Source organism: Sinohyriopsis cumingii, chromosome 16, assembly GCF_028554795.1.
Source record: "Sinohyriopsis cumingii isolate HCF-2022 chromosome 16, ASM2855479v2, whole genome shotgun sequence".
Taxonomy (NCBI): Eukaryota; Metazoa; Mollusca; class Bivalvia; order Unionida; family Unionidae; genus Sinohyriopsis; species Sinohyriopsis cumingii.
Genome location: NC_142976.1, coordinates 3,644,169 through 3,663,771, shown reverse-complemented (window position 1 = coordinate 3,663,771; position 19,603 = coordinate 3,644,169).

The window sequence follows — 19,603 nt, the reverse complement described above, 5'->3', positions numbered from 1 at the left end:
ATAAAGAAATATGTGATCACAAATACTTTAAAATTCGATATGCACTGTAACTATCCAATCACCCAACCAGTAATATACCAAGTAATGAATTTCTTAACATAACTTACCGTTAGTCATTCAATAAGGTTGCTTTATCTACAAGAGATATTTAGCGGGTAACTTTAGCACATCGTTTAAAGTACTCCACTATCATGTACTCAGACGGAAATTCGAGACGAATAAACAGCTTCGTTCTTGTGTACTGTTTACAAATTTCAACTGTCTTATCTTTTATGCATCAGGGATAGCACTGATTTCTTCAAGCGCTTGCATTTCTTTTGAGATAAAGACAACAGGTGACACATTTATTGTCGCTCAAAGATTTCATTTATCTAATCGAACTTTTGCATTATCACCCATAAATATGTATCTTAATGCCTATGAATAAATTCTAGATTTGGTTCTTTCGTTGCTTTCTCATTTGTGTTGTCTTACCTAGCACAGTTGGCTATAATGTAAAGAGCATTTGTATGCTGATAAACGTCAATGAGGAACTCTAGCCACTTGTCTAACTTATTGCCAAGATCTATCATTATTACTCGTATGTCTCCAAGAAATAATTTCCTGCTGTATGTCTTGTTTATACATAATGACTGAGTAGATGATAATATAGTCAAGTAAGTTCTTACATTCAGTTTCTTTCCATCCTAATGCAAACTTTGTCGTTCCACAAATGGGTTATAATGCCGATATCAGGATCCTACAGAGACACCATTTACGTTACAGATAAAAGTGCTGTCAGAACTGTGAGATGGAATTTGTGCTAGAGGGTTTTGTAAATGTGCCAAAATCATATACAGCAAATGTTTTATCCAAAAGCGGGAATAGGTATTGGTATTGATCACTGATTTTCATAAATCTGAGAAATACTCTCAATACCTGCACAATTATATTTTAACGTCTTTCAAATGTAACGAAAGGTAACAGAAAATTATGTTATGTTTGTCTCCATTTCTTCGGCAATATACTTTATTATTTCACATAGACATTGTTTTTGTTGCTTCTTTCAAAGAGAATTATATAAATATTGTCACCATTAATTACTATACCTATGGGTTTGACGGACTATATAAAAACGGTTGCTCTGTCTGTAGAAAATTTGATCAAAGATTTACAGGAGGTTCTGAGTAATAAGCGCAGACTGTGAGGTTCTGGCGGTGAAAAAGGTAGCACATAATCATCATAGACAAGGCCAAACATCACATGAAAATTAATGCCAGCTGTATCTACGACCTTTCGAAAACTGCAGTACCAGTACGGTCTGGAATCATGAATAGTGTAATAAGCTAGCTTTGAGAACAGTTGGTTAGGTTATTCGTTATTACTGGATCGTGTCATTTTAAATTTGCAGTGTTTGGTCAGTGGTGTACGTTTTCGAAATTTTGAAAATAAACAATTCCTAAATACAACAGCTTCATACGTGATATGCACGTACTTGCCATAAAATCTAGTCGAATGGTTCTCATATGTTTGTTTTACCACAGTCTGTATAGTTTACATAGTTTTTTGTGAACCGACAGACAACCAGACAAACCAATACCATTCAGCAGAAAATCAAAATACACCTTTCCAGAATAAAAATCATGGTATTTGATTTTACATTGTTTTTCGTTACTAGAACTATAGTTATTTATCATACGTGCCACTACCGTTACCTAATACCATACATCTGTGAGTTATTATTCAGTTTGTTGTTAAGTGTTGGTCGATCGTTGGACATAAAAAGCTATAAGTGGCAACATTAGCATTAATATCATATTTCCTGGCATCTTTGAATTTACGCACACTTAGCAGTTGTAAAGGCCTTTTAATTATCGTGTAATTTTCGTATAACTCTCTTTAATGCACACACATCAACAACATATTGGCAGTAATATTAATCCTAATTCGTATAACTCTCTTTAATGCACACACATCAACAACATATTGGCAGTAATATTAATCCTAATTCGTATAACTCTCTTTAATGCACACACATCAACAACATATTGGCAGTAATATTAATCCTAATTGGTATAGCTCTCTTTAATGCACACACATCAACAACATATTGGCAGTAATATTAATCCTAATTCGTATAACTCTCATTAATGCACACACATCAACAACATATTGGCAGTAATATTAATCCTAATTGGTATAACTCTCTTTAATGCACACACATCAACAACATATTGGCAGTAATATTAATCCTAATTGGTATAGCTCTCTTTAATGCACACACATCAACAACATATTGGCAGTAATATTAATCCTAATTCGTATAACTCTCTTTAATGCACACACATCAACAACATATCGGCAGTAATATTAATCCTAATTCGTATAACTCTCTTTAATGTACACACATCAACAACATATTGGCAGTAATATTAATCCTAGTTCTCTAAAATGAATACTAATTTACAGTGTAAGTCGAACGATTCGGAACAATGTTTTTGTTTCCTCGATTTAATTTCGAGAATGATCCACAATAACCCTTTACGTATCGTATAGCTCACTTAAAACATACATAGCAACAGCTTGTTCGGTAAGATAATAATTGTATTTCTCTCAAAAGAAACGTAATTGTTAATGTAGTAAGAAAGCAGAGAATCTGCATAAGATTTTATATAAAATATGTATTGTTTTCAAGCTGCATTTCTGAGATGGTGAGTTAATATGTTCCCAATTTAACTAAACGGCATAGAATAATACATTGGTTCTCCAAGATAGATATCATAGCAAGACTTAATGTAAACAGGAGTTGACTATGTTGTGGAGTACAAGTTGTAAAAGAACACATTGGAGACAAAACTTTTTCTTAGAATAGGTTGCACAAATTGTTTATATTCGACAATCACTCGACAATCGACCGTTCTGAAAAAGGCTGATCTATCCGTAAATTTTATTTGAATATTGCTTTTTTTAATGTTCAGAACTTTGAAAATGAAATTTATCAGAATTTAAGCTTGCGTATTGTACGATAAATACCACAATTTTAACAAAATAATAATAATAATAATAATAATAATAATAATAATAATAATGAGGACTTTGTATAGCGCCTAATCTTTAGAAGCTCTAAGCACGTTACAGCATTAGACCAATTACGTTGAATATATTTGACTGTATAGTTACTACATATTTACACCAAGTTGATCTCAAAGTGATCAAGTTGATCTCAAAGTTGGATGAATGATGACCTGATTCATTTCTCTCCACAAGACGTTTTCCGAAATCAGTGTCGCCGGAAGAAACTATATATTGTCGTATGTCTTCCATATTTTTTAAAAATAATATTCTTATGACTTAATAAAAGTTCTGCGCAAGTAGCGTTAGTCCAGAATGAGTTTACATCCTGTGCGAATATTTAGGAAAGTTGGCAACAGTTATCATTTGAAAGCCTATAATATCACTAATACAAAATACAATGTTACGATTTTATTTCAGATGTCAAGTTCACCGTCAAGGTTAAATATAAGACCCCAAAGCCGATAAAAGATAATCACTTATCTCCACAAATATCTTCTAGTTCTACTACATTTTATAAAGAACTACATCATTTTTCTGTCTGAACTTATCATTTGATGTGCGTTAAAAGATAGAGTCCTATTGCATGATGGGAAATTGAAGAAAGCTCTAGTAAATAATGGTCCAGGGAGTAACTAATTACAGTTTGAACAAGTGCATCATATTGCAAGTAATAATGTGCGCTCAACAGTGTAATGGGCATTCTTGTGTGTAACTGCTAACGATTTATGTCCGTTTTAAACTGTGCATTATCAAAGTTTGAAAAGCGAAGTGAGGCCCAAATTACATTGTGGTGTTCGGTGGTAGACTTTGACATATTTAAGGCTATTCTTAAGGAATGTAAGCTATTGTAGAAGGCAATCCAATATATGAGACGGGTGCATCCTAATTATTAATATGGTGCTGAGTGTATGTTGCATCTCATGAATATAATATGGCCAATGAATATATATCACAAGCATAAATCATGGAACTACATTCAAATTCTATCGTCAGGCACCCTCTAAAGAAAATGTGAAAATGTTAATCAGCAGATAAAAACATGAACTCGAGTAAGTTATGGCAGAAACGGGTCCTGGGGGGGGGGGGGGGGAAGAGTTATGGCGCGATGTGGAATATATTAAGGTGTATTACTGAGTTTTAAATTTAATTAAATTGAATTCATTGGTATTGATTAAGCATAGGTTAGGCCAAATATTTTATCATGTTCAGCTAAGAAGACTAGGTTTTGTTAATGTGCATTTAATCATCATTATGTACTATAATTGCCCCACAAAGACATGAAATAAATAATTATAAGGGCTGGTAAATAGGGAGGTTCTCATTGTTCTATTCTGATGTTGCATGAATGCGTTTAACTGCTGAAACCTCTGCGAATAATTTTACAGTTATGGAGATCGGTTCCGTTTAGATGGTAATTCAGACACCCGTGGAATTCAATGGTGTGACAGTTCTTGGAATATAACTTAAAGTATTACGTTGAAACTTAAATCTACAACATGGAGACACAACCCTAGCATCTTTTGTTTGACCATGGAAAAGGTGAATGAAAAAAAAATAGATGCTGTTACTTACTTGTCCTTCCTTTGTTGGTGAAAATCAAACGGTCAGAGTGATTTACTCTTACTTCTACATAAGTGCTACTGAAATTGAATTTATATTACCGAGAGTCTAACTTAACGTTTGGTATAGGTCTGTGATCTTGACCTTCATGAGAAATACCAAGGTTATAGTATTAAATAATCTTGGTCTTAGCATTACCATTTTATATATTGCAAATACTCCTCCAAAGCAAAGTGTCAACTAGACCATATATATTTATCTATTAAAGAAAGTGATATTCTAGACGAGTATATGTGTTTGCATTCTCCAAATAAAGTTTGCATTTGAGCATCCTGATTCAGTCATTTTTATTTTACAATCAACTCAGAGTTTGGAATAGGAGTACAAATTCTTCAGATTATATAGTGTACCTTAAAGACTGCCATCAAATTAGAAACTTCTTTATTACTAGAGCATTTTAAAGTAATTATGTAGAGGCAGTTGTCCTTTATAAGACATAAGAATGATGCATCTGATGTCTTCTATCTACTTGGTTATCTCTGTTAAATAATGTTTTTCTTTTGCATCTCTCATAGGGCATTAGTGTAAACTGTTAACTTAATCTTCAAGTCAATTAATTTGCTTTTTAATTTCTTGAGCGTTTGTTGGATTTCTCTTTTCAAACTGTTCTATTGTTATGCATATTTAATTTGCATGGTTTGTTAGGTTTTTATAAAAAATGTTTATAATATGGATAATAAGATACAGCATATAATGCTGTAGTAATGAAACATTGTATCGAGTAGCAGACGTTGTCCAAAATCAGTAACAGTTCTGGTAAACAATTTTTTCTCAGAGTGAGGAGTCAAGGAGATCGTATTTTTTAATACTAGATTACGTGATGATTTTCATATGATTTATTATGATTTTGGTGAGGGACTTAATGATTATAAATAAGATCTTTCTAGAACAATGAAATTTTGTTCCTCATCCGGGGTTTTGTTTTGCGTCATAGTTTGTCATATAACTGGCGTTTTTCTTTCTTCTCCTGAAAGTCTATTATCCGTGCTTTAACATTTGAGCAGAATCAAGTTATCATTGTTGTGTAAGGTATTTGATTTGGAATTATTCAAATTATTTCTTTTCTGGAAATACAAAAGTACACTGATGACTTTCTTGGAAATAGAGACTTGATTTTACAGAGAAATTAAAAGTAAGGATTTAATTCTTGGATTGTATTATTGTGATCAAACAAAAGACTGTTGGCACATCAACACATTACGACCCATTAAAGGCACATCAACACTCTCAGTGTGACTTGATTTGGAATTTCACTCAAGTTTATTCAGAACTTTAATTATTAAGACTTGTGTCTGAAATTCTAGGATTATATGGGATTTAATGCGCAATACCGTAAGTTCTTTATTTTCACATTTTCACTTTGTATTCGAGGTAAATAAATTATTTTTTTTATTTTAGAAAGCTTATTGTTTTTCACTCTTTTCTGTTAGTTCTTTTAAGACAATAGACTCGTAACACTATGGCTGTTCCACTTTAGAGTGTCAACTGCCAGAGCCTTAAATAAATTGTTTATTTCCCAATGTCTCTCCTCAAAGCATCGCTCTCGCTCTTTATCCTCATTTCAAATGTTTTAAAATGTATTAACTGTTTGTTATTTCATTTACCCCTTCCCTTATTGCATCCGTTGAAAAGAATTTGATTATGTACTGGATCTCTATGTGGACAACTCCAGGTCATCAAATGAAATATTTGTATTGTGTTCTTGTCAATCTGTTTCTATAGTTCTGGAAATGTAGCTCTTTCAGATACTAGCATTCCATTAGCAGGTATTTCTGTGGTATCTTCAGTTTCTCTCGGTGTCTTATTATCTTTGAAAATTTTATTATCCATAATCTTATGTATTGAGAACCACTAGTTTTCTGCATGATTTCTTTTAGCTGCATGAATGTTTTGTTCTGGATCTGCTAAATTAGTAAAATGCTTTTGTTTTGGTTTAAGTCACCGCTGATTGATGGAACATCTTTCTCCACTATTTTTTTGTTTCAAATGTTGTTTATTATTTAATGTAAATCTTATTTATTATGACCTCGTACTGGTATCCTGCCATTTCTATCATCAAGCTATTTACGCTGGTTTCCTGCTATTTCTATCATCAAGCTATTTAAACTGGTATCCTGCCATTTCTGTCATCAAGCTATTTACACTGGTACCCTGCCATTTCTATCATCAAGCTATTTAAACTGGTATCCTGCCATTTCTATCATCAAACTATTTACACTGGTATCCTGCCATTTCTATCATCAAACTATTTACACTGGTATCCTGCCATTTCTATCATCAAACTATTTACACTGGCATCCTGCCATTTCTATCATCAAGCTATTTACGCTGGTTTCCTGCCATTTCTATCATCAAACTATTTACACTGGTATCCTGCCATTTCTATCATCAAACTATTTAAACTGGTATCCTGCCATTTCTATCATCAAGCTATTTAAACTGGTATCCTGCCATTTCTATCATCAAGCTATTTACTTTTTATGCAATACGAAATCTATTACTTTTCCATCCTTACTGTTGGTGTTGATATTCAATCTATTTGTGGTACCCCAGTGTAAGTGCTTTTAATGACTGTGAAAGTGTAAGAAACAAAGTCATTATAAGTAAAACAATTGTTGGGCAAAGTCTCGAACAAAAGAGAATATTTACCACTGAAAAAGATAATGATGTCATTGATTTAGTTATTGTATAAACTTTGGGTTGAAAAAATCCAAAAACAGTACTTGATTCAGTATATGATAGAATAGTTCTCTGGCCTTATGATGCAAATAATTTATCCTTGTAGTCGGTGATATGCACTGCGAGTCGTTATGTAGAGTGATCTGAACTTCGGATTTGTGTTAAACACTTGGACATTTATGCTTTCTTTTTAGCACAATTCGTAGTCAATCCATATTTGACCTTTTCATACACATCTCACAGTTTCAATTACCGTCAGAATTGAAAACAAGTCCATCCTTCATTCTTTTCACTTGTATAAGGGACTTTTTTTTAAAAAAAAAGTTACATCTGTAATGGATAGATTAAAACAGCCAAGATTTAATTTTTTCCTCCTCAAGTTGTATTTCTTTGTTGCGATTGTACTTTGCGTATTTCTCTTTGAAACAATCATCATCATAGCGTGTACACATGTCTACAACTTTATATTTTCTCCGTTTCCTCAGCTCTCCTAAAGGTGTTGAAACCACTTACTTTGAAAAAACTTGAAAACGTTTTAACTAAATTTGACAGAAAGTATTATGGCATATGCCATTTCAGGTTTGTAAAATGTATGCCAAGCTTTGATCAAAACTGGCTGATGTTACTAATAGTAGAAAAAGCCTGACTTCTTCCAAAACTTTCGCCTAACATAATCTGACCACCTTTGACAGAAAGCGCACTGGTATGAATGGCTTTCAAATTCTATCAAATCATGCCAATCGGTTATCAACTGTTATTAAAATAGAACACATTCATGGAGTGTATTCAAAAAAAATAGGCTGAACAAAATTTGTCCATATGGAATAAAGGAATTTCATATATGTACCATCTAAAACCAATCTGCCATCGAATATGAATACCATTACCGAACATTTAACGAAAATACCTTTCTGAACGTCTTAAAGAGCCCTTGCCGGAATTTGTCCGATGCCAAGTTTCCGTTAGATATTGCCACTGTTTCTCAAAATAAGAAATATTTTAAAAACTTTACCAATTTAAAAAAAAAACGCCCAGGAGAATTTAAGGAAAAAGCTTACAGGCATAAGGGATTTTAAATATTATACAAATATTGCTGTCATGAATGAAGATATAAAAGACAGAAAATTTAAATCGTAATTTTTTCATACAACATGCAATCAACAATATTGGAAGACGTTGCTACAGATGACCCGGGTTTCAGGGCTAACTGCTCTTCGATGTATCTTTTAGGCAGATTATAACCAGGTGATAAATCTCTTTCCTAGTTGGGCCTTTTCTTTTATATTATTCTACTGGAAAAATAAAAACTATGTAAAATAGAAGGTAATAACAAGAAATTTTATTTGAAGCCATGCCAACTTAAGTAACTATTTTCTGCTAGCATTGACAATATTTTAACGCTTGTTTGTTAATGTTCGTATTGTTAGGTTGTTTCATTTTCTCACTATGTTTCTTATCATTAATGCTTTCTTGTCATTCGTCAAATTTAAATATTTCCGATCATATACAATGCGACATGGTATAATTTAACTCTTCCGTCTGACAAACACAAATCTGATCACTTGAACATTTTTGTTTCCTTCTAGTGGTGCAGCTGTAACGGCGTGTTAAAATGTAACAATTTTTGACAGACGTTCGCTAGAAAAAAATGTAGGACAAGAATAAAGCAAATCAAATGAATATAGGATCGTCAAATTACCTCGGTCAGAATCAGAAAGACCATTTATGTGTAATCTTATCTGCAAGCATTTAACAACTTATACTTAAGAACAGTACTGGATTCACATAATTTGTTAAGTTTGGACTCAAAACAGAGTAGTTCTTTGTCTGTAAATGTCATGAGATGAAGGAGTGTCTTAACTGGCCAGAACAAGTAAATGTTTTCAAGCTTCAACTTTGAAGTTTACAACAAAAAAGGACATCGCCCCCAAGGAGGCTACTGTTTTATAATGTCCTTTAACTCATGTTTGCATGCTGTATGAATTTTTATGGCTAAATTGTAATCATAACTCAGAACCAACATTTGCACACAAAAAAGAAATTAACTTCAATTATCTTTGAATAATGACTACTGACGTCATAAACTATAAATCCCCTGGTTTTAAATACCCACTTTAGTAAGTTTTAGCCGGATTTAATAATCATTCTGTCAGCATAAAATATCGGCTGTCAGGTTCTCATATGAATAAAAGTTCCATTAACTTTGATATAATCAATCCAATATATAATTCATCTAATGAAGAAATATTGAACATTTCAATATAATCTCCTAGCAAAATGCCAAATTGTACCGATAAGTTATAATTATGTTTCGTGCCAACATTGTATTTAAAGACCGTACAACAACCTCGGATCAGAAGCAAGTTGACTTTTAAAAAGGAAGTAAAGGGGACGTTGTAATAACAGGTGTATGGTGATTCCGTAAATGGAAAGAACTTTACAAGTTCAAGTTTTCATAAATGAATTATAATGTTCTTGCACATAGTACAGACCTGCTGTAACAATATCACGTTGACTCTTCCTTAGTTTATGCGTTTGAATTAAACGATGTCTTAGATTTTTGACAAAATAAAATAAAACCAATGTATTATTATCTTAATCTCGTGTCATCTGATAATTAAATTCGGGTCGGCAAATGCCTGACAAATGTGAAAAGACTGACACCATACAGACTAGTTTTATGCGGAGAGATGCACTAGACCAGGGGTCTCAAACACGCGTCCCACCAAGCCGTATCCTGTGAATCTCAAAATGATTGGCGTCACAAGGTGTAATGAGATAATAAAGGTGATGCGGTACTTGGGCCATCGAAAATGCGCCCATGTTGCCCTAAGGGTGGCTTGAGTTTGAGATACCTGAGCTAGACTATACATTAAATTCCTTGCTGTGTCTGCTTTGCACATCTATATCACCCAATCAATTTTCATCTTATCCAGATCAACAGGTTATTCTGTTTTAAAGGTCAGATAGAGATTTTCAGGTAGAACATGCTAACGCGTGTATCCCAAAAGAGTCACGAGGCTACATATATTACGATTGAAATTGTCTGATATGTGTATTCGTTGAATCAAATGGATAGGGTCTATTTAGTGAGCATCAGCATGACGATGGCTACATTCTAGCACTTACTTCCGACGGAAGCCTTGATTCAAGCCAAAGTGGTCGTCTACAGGCTACAAAATCAAGTAAAGTCTGGTTCTAGGTATCCTTCCTATTTTTCAGTAAGAAAAGATAATGTTTCACTAAATTAAAATTTATAACTGATGACCTTAACAACGCGATAGTTCGATTATTGTAAGCAGGTAAATGAATCTAAATTTTAGTTAGAAGTGTGATTTGTAGCAAAGAGTAGTCCAGCACAAATCGTAGGAATCTTTACAAGTGCTTGTGGGAAATTTTCTGCAAGGTATTATCATTATGACTGGTATTATGTTCTCGTTTGCATCATTCGTAATTGGAATAAGTGAGCTAGTTATAATGTGATATCTAATGTGATAATGTGATATCATAAAAGTTTTAATCACAGTGCCATACATAAAGGTACCCATAATTATTGCAAAAATGGCCGATTTATACAGTAATTTTCGAGTTCGTCCTCATCTGCTATAAATCGTGCTTCTAACAGATATTTTTAAATTTCTTTACCTTCTTCGAAATACTTTAATTCTCGTGTTTTAAGGACAGTAGTTAATATTTTTAAGTTGGTGAAATATTTGTTTGAGAAAACTGAGAGGGCATTTGTACTAGGCCGTAAAAAACTGGATTTCAAGCTAATGCATCACAGCAAAAACAGCAAACACTAGTCTCCCAGATACAATGCGGATAAATATCAACGTACACGTCGTAAAAAAGAAGTTCTTTGGAAATACACATACCGACCTCTTAAACATTGCACAGATATGATGTACACTACAAATCTTTATGTCAAAAATACTGTACAATTGTGTAAACATTGTGTGAATAGCCTTTACGTTCGCAATCCTTTATGCAGCGCCTGATTCTTAATCATCTCTAAATCTTTCATTCCCGCTTTATAAACTTTACAATAATTGGAAATACAATTAGTTAAAGAGAGAAAATCAAATAACATTTGTAAAAAATAAAATATTTGTCCTTACTTAGTATATGTGTTTCAGCAAATGCAGAGCTAAAACATCTTGTATTAACCTGCTCACCTGCATGATACAAAAATGTTGCGTGAACGAGGTCGGGTTAGTAACTTTAAATACGGTGTTGTCTCCCTTCATAACATTAAATTAAAAGTAAGTAAAGAGTACTAAATCTGACATTGCTTGCACAACTGGAGTTATAAAGATTTGGTGGACTTGGTGTTTTGGTCCTGTTACATTAATATGTACATATTACATATATGTGCAATACAGTATTACTGTGAATTAATTGGGGGGGGGGGGGGCATTATTATATGGTGGGGGGAGGGGGCATTATTATACGGTGGGGGGAGGGGGGCATTATTATACGGTGGGGGGAGGGGGCATTATTATACGGTCATTAGCCAGTAATAGGTCATGGTTCTTTCTTCATTGGTTAATCTTTCTTTGAAATCTGGTCTTTAAATTCGTAATTTGAATCAGCCACGAAATCTACTAAAATCTACTCATCAACAAATAGTATCTAGAAACATCATTACATCCACAATTGGAAATCATTATGTCCCTTGAAAGACAGGCATATATTCAAATTCGAACACAATTAGATCTACTTAAATAAGTGAAAACGTTGAAGCACGTTTTCTAAGCAGAATAACAAAATCATTTGCAAGTCTTAGCAAGAATAAATATCGTACAGATATCATCAAGTCGTGATTTTGCCCTGGGGATTCAAGGATATTGTTTCCAAATGTTACGTGTTTAGGCTTGAATAAACAGTAACACAGAAAGAGTGAAAACAAGCTTTTTAAAATGTAACAAATAATCTATTTCCCTGGAAAAATTCTGTAAACATGAAGAAGAAAAAACGAGAAGAACTTACGATTTCAAGAATCGAATCCAAAATTATTCCAAAAATAATCCATGAATTAAATTGCAAAAGTCCAACGAATAAATGTTCTAGTAATTTCAAGTTCGAATCCTGATGGAAAATCCGATGGATGACGACGTATGTTGTAGCCAGTAGTGTGCTTATCTACAGTTCCTTGTAGAAATACAAATAATGACACTCCGCTGTTGGAAATCCAAATTGAATTTGTAAGCAATATCTTTTCAAAATTTCTGTGTGAGCACTCTTCAGAATATTTCCAGAGAAAAAAAGAGGTAATCCTTTTGAAATCTAACTGATCTGAAGAAAATAATAATTCAAAATCTGGTTACAACAAAATAACTTGACATCAGTGTAAAATGCCTAAAACTGAGAAATCTCTCTCTAAGCATCTCTATTAAAACTACCAAATACTCAGTAATAGAAAACCAGAATGGCGAAATCGAAAAGGGGAGACGGGACATGTTATCGTGTTTATGTCACGTACACCAAAAGTGACCCTGACGAAAACCAATCATTTTAAAAAAAATAGAACTTGTTTATGAAGGTTGCTACAAATTCTGAAACAAGGTTAGAATTTAGATCAACACCTGGTGTTTGCGAAAGAATGATTCAGGTGAACTGATTTTCTGGAAGAATATCATCTCCAGTGAATAAATTTACATTATATTAGCATATAATAGAAAAAAAACTTAAAACTGACAAACTATTAAATTAAAATAATTATGAATTAAATTAGATATATGTAACACCTTCCCCCATAAAAAAGAAAGATTTATATAATAAAGCTTTTTTCTACCCCAGATTAATTATACATGGGTTTTAAGAAAAACATAAGAAGTACTCTTATGAATTAGAAACAGTGTACATGAAATAATACATTCTTATACACGGGAAAGTGCATCTGCTATTAAATTATCTTTTCCTTTGATGTGCCTGATGTCAAGATTATATTCATGTAACAAAAAACTGAACCTTAGTAGTCTTTGATTTTTATTTTTCATCTTGATGATGAAAGTAAGGGGGTTATAGTCAATAAATACAACAATCGAGGAAGGAGCCGAACTAAGGTAAACTTCAAAATGTTGTAATGCCAACATTAAAGCCAAACATTCCTTCTCGATTGTTAAACAATTCCTTTGGTGCTTATTTAATTTCTTGGAAAACAAGCACACTGGATGATCAATACCACTTTCATCTTCTTGAATGAAAACTGCTCCAACCCTAACATCACTTGCATCAACATACAGTTAAAAAGACTGGCTGAAATTTGGAACTGTAAGAAGTAGCGCGCTTTTAAGTATGGCTTTCAACTTGTCAAAGGCCTCCTGGCATTTTTCAGTCCAAAGTAACTTGTTTTTCATACTCAATAAATTTGTCAGGGGTTCATCAATTATTGAAATATTGGAACAAAATTTTCAATAATATCCAGCCATACCCAAAAATCGCGTCAGTTGCTTTTTATTAACAGGCACGGGAAATTCAGAGATATCCTTGACCTTAGCAAATATATTTTTAACTTGTCCATGTCCCACGATGTGTGAATAAATAGATAAATTAATTGTCAAACATGCATCTGTGAGTCTGTCAAAGAATTTCCGAATTGTTCCTAAATGTTCTTTCCAGGTGTCGTTGTAGATTGATTACATCATTGATGTAAGCATCACAATTGTCTAGACCAGAGGCAATCATAGTCATAGGGCGTTGAAATGTACTTGGTAATCTTTTCATCCCAAACGGCATTGCTTTATATTGGTAAAGTCCATCTATAATCAGTACACATACGGCAACGTTATATCTGGTTTTGGAACAAGTATGCATGGTGAACTCTAGCCACTTTTACTGGGCTCTGTAAAATCATTCTCCAGCAAATACTGAATTTCCTTTTTCAAGCATTCCTGTCTGGCTACAACAAAATAACTTGACATCAGTGTAAAAAGCCCAAAACTGAGAAATCTCTCTCTACGCATCTCTATTAAAACTAACAAATGCGTGATCGTGTTTATATTACGTACACCAAAAATAACCCTGACGACAACCAATCATTTTAAAATAGAACTTGTTTACGAAGGTTACTACAAAATCTGAAACAAGGACAAGATTTAGATCAACACCTGGTGTTTACGAAAGAACGATTCAGGTCAACTAATTTTCTGGACAAATATCATCTCCAGTGAATAAATTTACATTATAATAGCATATAATAGAATAAGAAAATTATAACTGACAAACAATTAAATTAAAATAAATATGAATTAAATCAGATATATCTAACACAAGCTATGTAAAGATATGTTAAAACCCTTGAAATGCTCATGTAAGTGTGCATCCTCCTCACGGGTACCAGAAAATAGATGGAGGCTAATACAATACAGGTACCATTTAACTCTAAATAAGCCTTAGAATACTTGTGTAAGTTACACACGAACTATTATTTAGTTCCACATTTTAGGCACTTTTTATCTGATCATATATCTCTCTCCCGTCCTCAAGTCCTCGACTGAAGGAATGGTAGATACCTACTACAGAAATTAAAATTCAACCCACTGACTGCACTGCTCTTTCAATTTAAGTATTTAGAATTCAAAAACATTTCTTCTTCTTCAAATAAACAGTATAAATTTTGCATAATGTGTCAAAATAACTCATTATGAAGTGACTTTTAATTAGTAGATGGTAGGCTACTTTTATCAGGTGAGACATTAAAGCAATATGCATTTTAAAAATTGTAATAAACTTGGCAATCTTTTTCAATTCTGCACAGTAATGTGTTATATCATTATTATTATTAAATTCTGTCATGGACTTCTAACTAGAAAACTTATATTCCGTCATTGTTCATTTCTTACGAATGCTGCATATTTTTTCGGTATCAGAAAGTTTTACATTTGGAGTTTAATATACCAGTAAGTGCGATAAATGTAATATCATTTGTTATGTTGAAAATTTGCATTTTTTGCTATAATTGAATTTGCGCACACACTCAACAACGTCGATAACCTTTTGATCTTTGTGTAATTATTATGGTACATGCTTTTCAACGATCTTGGGTTGATTTGCATTATAATAGTTTTCATTATTTTCTGAACAGACCGCTCCGGTGGCTTACTGGTTAGAGCGTCCGCCTCGGATGCGGAAGGTAATGGGTTCGAGTCATACCAAAGACTTTTAAAAATGGTACTAACAGCTGCCTCGCTTGGCGCTCAACATTAAGAGGTTAGTGTTAGGACTGGTCGGCCTGGTGTCAGGATAATGTGACTGGGTGGGACATCATGCTATATGTCTGCGGCATGATACCCCAGTGCTAGACATCACTATAAACTGCCCAACTGCAGACATCGTAGCGATATGACTGAATTTTTTTTAAAGCTACGTTAAAAATACAAATCACACACACATTTTCTGAACGTCCAAAACAGTTTTCTTCACAGGAAACTTTCGCACACATTTGCATGGAATAAATACATTTTGTGCGTGAACAAATCATACAGTGATGTCACTAATTAGATCACGTGATTACGTGATTGCAAGTTTGCTTACAATTTGAAAAGGCTCATGAAGCGACGAACGCTCTCCGTTTTGATGTGCAATACCATATTTAACAGGCTTCCTCACTGGCTAAACGTCAAATTTCAGCAAACCCAAGCAAGTTTAATGCCATTGCGACTCTCCCATTACCGTCTAAACATTTAATTTAACTCGCACGTTACATGTGCCCCGTTAACATGGTAATACTTGTACGTTAGTTGTGCCACGCTAATATGCTGATACTCGTACGTTACATATGTCCCAATAACATGTTAATACTCATAAGATACATGTGCCCCGCCAATATGTTAATACTCGTACGTTACTTGTACCAGGCTAACATGCTAATACTCATACGTTACATGTGTGCCGCTAACACGTTAATACTCGTTCGTTACATGTGCCCCGCTAACATGTTAATACTCATACGTTACATGTGCCCCGCTAACATGTTAATACTCATACGTTACATGTGCCCCGCTAACATATTGATAATACCTAATGGGAGTCGGAGAAACCAGGGAGCGAAGCCTGTCGAATGTCAAATTTAGTAAAGTATAATTACTGATTTGAAAACATGCGATCGATTCGGATTAAGCGTATCTTTGGTGTCTAGTATAAGATTATATAGCCCCATGTCCTATCACAGGAAAGACATGTACACTGTTCATGTAACTGCTTGTAGAGAATGAGTGCCCAAACCTGGCTATAGTAATTGGTATTAGCAGAGAAACATAATTCGTCGTGTCATCAGAAGATTTTGAATGATAAAAAGTGCTAACTGTGCCTCCAATGAAAATTATTCAACACATGTCAAATGCGAATTGTGAGGAAAATGCTGTTCAGGTAAGACAGAATAGTATTTTCTCTTTAAGCTCAATCTTTTACAACGTTTGATATAATACTGCCGATGCTATCAACCAGCCGATTTATCCTTATCACTTAATGATAAGGAATTACTGGAATATAAACAAAAGCCTATTAAGGTTCATTTTTGTGAGGGACACTAGCTGCATTACACAAACATGTATATAAAGCACATCGATATGAACCTTTATCATATTTATGAAAAGAAGAAGAAAAACCCAAAAGTATATAATAGTAAAAGGTAGTATGACTAACTTTTATTATTTATTTTTATTCATCTAAGACATCTGATTATTTAAAATCAGGTCAGAGCAATTATGTTTTGTCAGTCGGACTTTCATAGTTGCTACATAAGCTTTTGTGTGTGAAGTCGTTACAGAAAGCAGGCCTGGAGTTGCAAATTGATGTAGTTCACCTTGTAAACAATTACCGAATGATGCAGAAAACGTAAATCAGTCTAAATTTCTACCATCTCAATGACAATTATACGCTACAACTTACACTAGAATAAACCCATCTCCAGAGGAAATTTCAATGATCTTTTTAATCAACAGCAAACAATCACGAAAAGGCAAATAGTTTTCAAACGTTGCTTATGTTTGCTTTTAATTAGTTCGTGTTATTTTTATTTCTCTTCATATCTATAATGAGACATACCATAACCGAAGACACGTTTCTAAATGTATGACAATAAGACAGCTTCGTATATTTAGGTTCAACTCAAAGAAATACAGTTATGTATATTTGTAACAGAGAGCCATAACCAGGCGTTATCTTGTACCCAAAGACAACGCACAGATTATTTGATGTAGTTTTCTACGGAGAAACTTTAATCATGGAATGTGGTATACTCTAGCTCAGAGGTGGGCAAACTTTCCAGTGTAAGTGCCGCATACACAAATGTACACCTTGTCGCGGGCCGCATAGTTCATTAAGTAAAATAATTAATATTTGAAATAGCAAAACCAAAAGGTTTTTCTAAATAACATCATAATTAATTTTCAGTTGTTAATATTTGAAAACTTAAACTTCAAAAGAAGCACATTTATTTGATAAACAGAGTAACATAAACAGAGTCAGTGCGAATGATGACTTGTTCCTAGGCCGCATGAAAACCCTTGGCGGGCCGCATGCGGCCCGCGGGCCGTATTTTGCCCACACCTACACTAGCTGATGCATATGCATAATAAATTAACTAATGATCACTACTCTATTGTCTGAAAGCAGACTTAGAAGATTTGTTCATGCAATTCTAAGTGTGACGGCACCTATAAATAACTTAATTATATTATACCAATCACATTGAATGCATATTATTTTTAGTTTCTGGTGTATTTATTGAATATTAGGTTAAAGATACTAATAATATTGAATTCACGTTTTAAAAACAAAATGTAAGTGGTAGGATGGATAATTTTGTTGAACAAGAAGAATGCCATTCGTTAGGATCGATCAAAGAAAGTTTATTTCTCATTGCAAATAATTTTGTACAAACAAATATATCACTACCCTTTAACTTCTTGTGATCGATTTTATATATTTATAAACTAGTATTTTAATGATGTCGTCCTACAAGTGGTAAAGCAAGTTAAGATATGCTTAAAAGATAGTTTGTTCAAAACTGGAATTCCAGGTATGACTCTTCTAGTAAAACAGTGCTAAATAGATTTCTTACAAATAGCTTTCCTATAAAGAATATCCAATGTTTAGTAATATTAAGAATTGTATAATAATACTAACTAATATTGCGAACTCCATAATCTCCATGTTGTAACATGTAGATGGTTTGATTTCATTAGTTTTGATGGCATTTTTAAAATATATTCTTGACTCTATCATGAAGAAGAAACAGGAGCTAAATGATTTTGCAAGAGGAGCACTAGAGCGAAACGGGTTGATTGTCTAAGTCTCAAACGATATAATGTGAAAATAGACTTTATAAATTTTATAGCGTGATAGAGGACGAGTTTCATTTTGAATAGAAGGTCAGAGTTACAAGGAACAGAGACATAAATAAATACCCGAATCTTATTGGAGACATCCAAATATAGCTAAACGAATAAATCGACGTTCAAGTAATTTCAATCAGAACATTGTACGAAAAGCAAGTTTACACGTCTCTCAAACTCCACAATGAATTCGTGCAGTTTGCACCACAATCTTTCAGTGAATGTTTGAAAGATTAGTAATAAGTACACGTTCCCTACTAGCCTCACATGATACTTATATATTTTAAATCTTTTTGCTTTTTCTACTCCATTTGGTGATAATATACTCACTTTTTCCCTTTCTTTAAAAATGTGATGGCTTGTATTTTTCTTCTTTCTTTCTTTTCTTGTCTTCAAGAGATGTTTTTGTAAGTTTCTTTTGTATTAATTAAAAGAGATTCAAGAAACAAAGATTAACATTTTGACCGAACATCATAAGTTTTCATTATGACTCACTTTGTGTCTGCCATGTTTTCTATGACCAGTTTTATCTAAGAGCATAAGTGTTGTAACTTATCACGGCCCTTAAAATAAAGTTTTTTATATATAAAAAACCCCACAAATTTGTATAATGATATAGACATAATCTCCATTTTGTAAAATTATATATGTTGTTTGTTGTTTCAAGACTGGTCGCTTCTACTTAGGCATTATGGGATTGTTGAAAGCATGCAATATTTACTGACCTCCGAAACTGAAGATCTCGACGACGTGAAAAAATACACACCTCTGACACTGAAGAATTCGACAAACGAAGTGCTCCAATGAGCTTGAGCAATTGTATCTTTTGCAAGAACACGTGTAACACATTTAAACGACAAGTTTTACTAAGATCAAATTATAATGAAGAAATATAATAGACTGACTTGAGC